The sequence below is a fragment of the Lolium rigidum genome, chromosome 3, assembly GCF_022539505.1.
Source record: "Lolium rigidum isolate FL_2022 chromosome 3, APGP_CSIRO_Lrig_0.1, whole genome shotgun sequence".
Classification (NCBI taxonomy): Eukaryota; Viridiplantae; Streptophyta; class Magnoliopsida; order Poales; family Poaceae; genus Lolium; species Lolium rigidum.
This window is the reverse complement of record NC_061510.1, coordinates 212173261-212179060: the sequence shown is the minus strand read 5'-3', so window position 1 is coordinate 212179060 and position 5800 is coordinate 212173261. Positions and strand designations below refer to the sequence as shown.

Here is a 5800-nt window from a genome sequence, read left to right as displayed (position 1 = left end):
TTACATACTTTATATATATATATATATATATATATATATATATATATATATATATATATATATATATATAGGATAAATACTTCCTACTCCCGGTGTAACTACACCCACGTCTCATATACTACATACCAACTTTGGTGAAAAAAATTTAAATACACCCATAGTTTGCACTATATATATAAAATATATGCATATTTATACGTAAAAAATAGATGTACGTAAAAAGTGTACATACTACCTACAAAGTAGTATATATACTACCAAAATATTCTTATATACTTCATACTACATGTATATACTCTTTGGTATGATGATACTAACTAGATTGTGTGAAACACACGTGGAGTAACTACTACTGCCGGGTGTATATATATATATATATATATATAGAGACGCGCTATTGACTCCTAGGCGGTGAATATTATTCTGCACCCGGGTCAGCCTACGCACAAGCGGCTTCATCCATCGCACGGAGCGCACCACCAGTTCACGCGCACCAGGCCGTATTAGATGTGACATAAATTTACGGCATGCTTGGACGCCACCCGGTTCCACACGTCCACCGAACCTGTTTCGCGTGGCTCGCAGGTCGCAAGTCGCAACACCATACACCTCCCGTAATTTAATTTCGCATCGACAGTTTACGGTCGTGGGCTTGGGAGCTAGCCCACTACCCAGGACCAGGAGCACCTCTTTTTCCTCTTGGGAGCGGTTTGGGGAATTGGAATTCGCGCAGCGGCCAGCGGGTGCGCATCCGGCGGCGAGAGGTGGGTGGGCGACCAAGCAAGCAGGGATAGTCGTTGTCGTCGATGGGTGAAATCAGCAGCTTCGTGGTCGGCCGTTCGAAGCGGCATCAATGGCGGTATGGTGTGATTGGCCTCAACAAAACCAGCTCCCACTGGAGCGGAAGGGAACGATCGACTGTGGGATTGCGGCTACTGGTGACTTCGGGGGCATCAACCTCAGATTGGGTGCACACTGTCGCATCCCCTTACAAGGTAAATGAAGATTTGCTTGTTTTCAATCGGCCTGCACGAATTTGGTTATGGCCTCCGCAAGATCTGATATGTGCGCCTTTTCTATGTCAGCCAAGACTGAATTTTTCTTCATAGATGTGGCGATCTGGTCCGCTAGGTAAGATTAGATGCTAGGGAGAAATCAAACAGAACTTGCGTCTCCAGATTAGACCTACGGCTGCCTCAAATCCTGCTACATTTTTCCCGTGCCTTCCCATAAAGAGAGAGCTACAAATCCTGTTGTGTGTGTCTATGATTCATTGATTCGTCGGGTTCAGCTCCATTTTTTCTGTTCTGGACCCAATCAAATGTTCACTATTAGACTAAGCAATGCAAGATTTGTAGGTTTCATGTCACCGTGTGGCAATGTCGCCATGGCGGCATGGTGGCGGCGTCAGCAGCCTGGTCGGGCCACGCGGCGGGTGGTGGCTGAGGGTGGCATCGGCACAACAGTTGGGATCCGTGTTTTGGATCGATTCACGGTGAGCGCAGAACACCAGTGGGCTTCGACGTAAAGTACAGTAGCTGGCCATTCACTTCTCTGTAAGTTTTTGTATAAATCACCTAGGAGGATGCCAATTACATGATACTCTTCATAATATGCAAAGAAAATCCCTAACTTTACCACTGGCCTCTTTCCGGCCAGTTCATCTAGTATGAAGATGCACTGGTTCAGGTTACAACTACCAACAACTATTATGTCCTCCCTATCTTCAACACTTTGCAAATGTCATATTCCAGAGGTTAAGATCTAGGATTGTAGATTATACACCTTTGAAAAAAAAATACGAGAATTGTAGATTAAACACCTCTGGAAAAAATACGAGAGCGAAGAGAGGTGGGATTGGTTTTCTTTTTGCGCAGGGATGAGTGAAGCTGGATCTAGAGAGAACAAATAGCAAGTCCAGGGGAACTCGAAAGCACAATATGCCATATTAACATTTTTTGCCTTCTACAAACGACAAAACGAGTTCGTAAAAATGAATCAAAAGTGAACCCAATAGAAAGTACTTTTACAATTGTCATTTTCTTAGGTTGTATATCCAAGTAATACACATAGAAATATCAGGGCAATAAAATGCCTTTTCCTATCAGACTTGTATGGTCTAGTTTGGCAACATGGAATGGAGCTGAGAAATAAATGTCCATTCGAGGACATTGTATCTGTGTTAACAATTTACAATGCTGTAAAAGCTCCTCTATTGAAAACCGAACACGGTAGTTGTGGTACTGTCCCATTTATACAAGAGACTTTCTGAATATTAATCATATTCCTAGAAATCTGATTTTGTAATGCTTCATACCCCTTTTCTGTCAGACTTGAATGCTTTTCTAAGTTGTGCTTTAGTACTAGCAATTTTGAGTTGTGTAAAAATATTACACTGCATCCTTGTTAGTCACAAGCTTGTCTTGGGCATGCTCCACCTTAACCTGAACAAGCTGCGACACCTGAACTACAGTTGGAGAGTCATGTAGCTGTTTTCCTTGTAAATGTTTTCTGATTACCTGATGCAATTGCTTCACTGTCAGTTCATGTTCTCTGTATATTTTTCACTAGCATAACGTTCCCTATATAGGATGCTTCTGTTTGAGAAATAACATATCATTCTCATAATTTTATGCTATTTTTTTAGGTCGTAGGCGCATCTTATTTCATTTGTTTCAGTAACTCTTATTATCTTGCTTTTGTTGATGTGGGATGATGTTAGTGCTAGGAAGACCACCACCAACATTAGTAGGCCAATGGTTTCGAGTACCTCAAAGAAATTGTCAAGTTCGAGGAAATCCCAGACCAAAGTTGCTCCTTGCGCTACTGTTTTCCATGGAACACAGTCACCGAAGAGCAGCAGGAGGCTCTTACTCTTTTCAGAGCTTTGTAATCTTGTACTATGATCGTTGAAAGTTAATATATATTGATGTTCAAAAAAATAACCGAAGTGCTGCATGAGAGATAAACATTTCAGTTCCAAACTGCTTTCTCCTTTCAAGTTCTACAGAACAAAGAATTATGTCATATTCTTCTTGAAGTATTGTTAGCGCCTTTGCTCTGCATGAAATTGGCCTATGTGACAGAAGTTTGATGGAGTAGGTATTACTTATGCCTTGTATATATATTTTATTCCGACTGTTTGTTATTTTATACTCATTTGAAACTCTGGCAGGTTTCATCTTATATCCAATACTTCCCTGTCATGAGAAAGTGCTCACCTGTTAAGGCTTTGGCTCCGTCTTTCAAGTACAAAGTGTTGACCTTGATCGTTGAAGATTCAGCTCCATTGTAACATTAACCCGATATTTTCATTCAATCCACTTAATGCCATATGGTGTTATCCTTCTAATCTTGTGAATTTTCATCAATAGTTTGTGTATTGCAGACAAAGACGAATCAGCGCACCTCTAGTGCGTCATCTTACATGATTTGAATGAAACCAGGCCTACCTGATTCTTTGGAGAAGTTCAGACCCATGAAAATCCATATCTAAAACACTTGATTTGAAGCTCCCCTTAGCAGAACTGGTTTGAGCCAGATGTGACCATGGAGGTTTTGGCTCAACTAAATCCCCTTTACTCAGATACCTCAACACACTAGCAGTGCACAGGAAATTGACAAGGACATGTAGACACGGAGAGCTTGTGCATACTCTCCCTAAAACAAATTGTACTTCTGTATGTAGTTGAATATCTTTATTCTGGTGTCATGTCCATGTAATGTACTTGCTTATGAATGCTTTCTTCTATTGGCATCATCTACCAGATCATATCCAGAATTGTTGTACTGCAAGAATGATGCATGTCACCTACGTGACATTTTGTAATTGAGTTTTTTTATGTCCCATTGTATACCATATTTTATATGTGTGATGTTGATTCGTGTGACAACATGATATCTTTGGAAGAAATAACCGATGTAATTGGAAGTCCTACTTCCCAGATTTTTTATTTATGCCAATTTTAACATATCTCTCTCTGTAGCTAGCAGATTAATAGTTCTTATTTTTAGAGTTGAAGGGTCCTATCTAGATCTAGCTACCTTAGTGGTTAAGTATATGCACATGCATGCTTGTATGGTCGACAAATATGTAGGTCTAGCTAATTAGCTGAGCTTGCAAATTCCTAAAAGTGCACAACGAATTTCCTTTAAAAAAGAATCAAAATATCAAGTTGCACTTCACATCACATGCACCCTACGGAGGTGGTTTGTAGCCTGGCTCGAGTTTCACTTTCCAGCCATCTTACGTTTACCTTATTTTCTTTTGTTACATCGCTTGCATGGTTAGTAACCTGATTTAATTAGTTGTTTGGAAAAGGCATACGAAGTAATCAAATTTGGGAAAACATATGTTGTTCTACTGTTAACCAAAGGATTCAGTACTAACTGAATTGAATTGGCTGTCTAGAAGTTAAGAATTCCGTACCAAACAACATAATTTCCACTCAGGTACCACGAAATTCCAGCTTTTGAAAAGAGGGCTTTAAGAGCCACTAATTACAGATTGCTTCCCGCACTGATTACTCCCATAACTTATCTACCCTGGGAAAGATCACACCTGACCAACACAATTATGTCATTGTCTTGCATGCTAGCTCATGTCGTAGCTTATCTTCTGGCTGTCACTAGAATTTTCTCCAACGCATTGTGATAGCCAGCTAGTCTGCAGTGAAGTAGTGCCGGAGAGACTTGTCCAGGGAGCTTATATCCGGTACGAAGGCGCTGCTGCTGGAGTCACCGATAAGAGCCAAGGCGCCACTGCCATTGGGTGCCTGAGGCCTTTGGTGGGGACGGGAGATCCAGTATCGGCCGTTGTACTGCATCTTCCGATCCTTTGTTGCGTCCCTGCTTCCCTGGCAATTTGATAATTTCATCACAGGGTCAGATCGCTTGCCCAACCAATAAGAAAAAGACCAACTAAAACTTGAAATATCAATCGGTAAGTAATTAATGGCAATTGGGATGAAGGTTTCTCGACGATGACCTTGGCATGCCACTATGACCAAAACCGAACCCGCCGTTAAAATTGTTGAAGCCAATAGAGAACACACCGACAGGATTGTCCATAACATATACCAATTCCTTTATTGGTACCCGGACAACATATACCCACTTCCAAATAAAGCAACAAATTAGCATTAAGCCAGCATATGTGCTCTCAGTATACAACCTTATTTATGTTACACCAAAGCCATCCACTGCCGCTGTGCGCCCAACTAGACATAAATAGAGAGCAAAGTTTAGAAGTAGTGTCTCGGTTGAAGTTATTGGCCTACTGCCAAAAATAGAAATGACCAAATAGCATAATGGGTGTGCAATAGATGGAAAGCCATGCAGATAAAAATTTAGATGAATCATCAGTGTATTTAACCAAATATTGCGAAAACTGATTCTGATGCACATGGGAAGATGTATATTTTCTAAAAAAATATCGATACCGGACCATGGTTAATCAAGAAAATTTAGCTTCTAGTGTATCCTAACAATTTCATTCACATAATGGTAAATCTAAATAGTTACATACTACTTTGCCAAAAATGAGTGTAGAATAACAAATCAAGCATACCATCTACCCATCAAGTATTTAACGAAGAGAAAATTTCAGACAAAAAAGTATTTCCCACCTAAAGAGTATTCTGAGTATAGGATATAGATGCATACCAGAGACATCACTGAAATTGGGTACACAACAGCATGTGTGCTAGTGATCTTGCTACAATAATAAGTAGAACCAATTAGCACAAGTTACTAGGGATGTTGCGTGATTAGAAACAACATAAAATAAGTCCGTTTTCTG

The 5800-nt window shown here is 40.3% G+C and overlaps 2 long non-coding RNA genes across 3 annotated transcripts; one reads left to right on the top strand and one right to left on the bottom strand.

Annotated features, from left to right (window-relative positions):
• The first annotated feature begins 2275 nt into the window (after positions 1-2275).
• On the top strand, positions 2276-3866 carry LOC124702970. 2 transcript variants are annotated; one of them, XR_007002848.1, is made up of 2 exons: positions 2276-3098; positions 3176-3866. It is a non-coding gene; the product is annotated as an uncharacterized LOC124702970 (long non-coding RNA). The 2 variants fall into 2 exon arrangements; XR_007002847.1 differs by having other exon boundaries at positions 2276-3102.
• Positions 3867-4331: 465 nt separating this feature from the next.
• LOC124702969 lies at positions 4332-5200 on the bottom strand. Its single transcript, XR_007002846.1, has 2 exons — positions 4988-5200; positions 4332-4856 (listed from the first exon to the last, which is right to left on the bottom strand). It is a non-coding gene; the product is annotated as an uncharacterized LOC124702969 (long non-coding RNA).
• Positions 5201-5800: the final 600 nt, after the last annotated feature.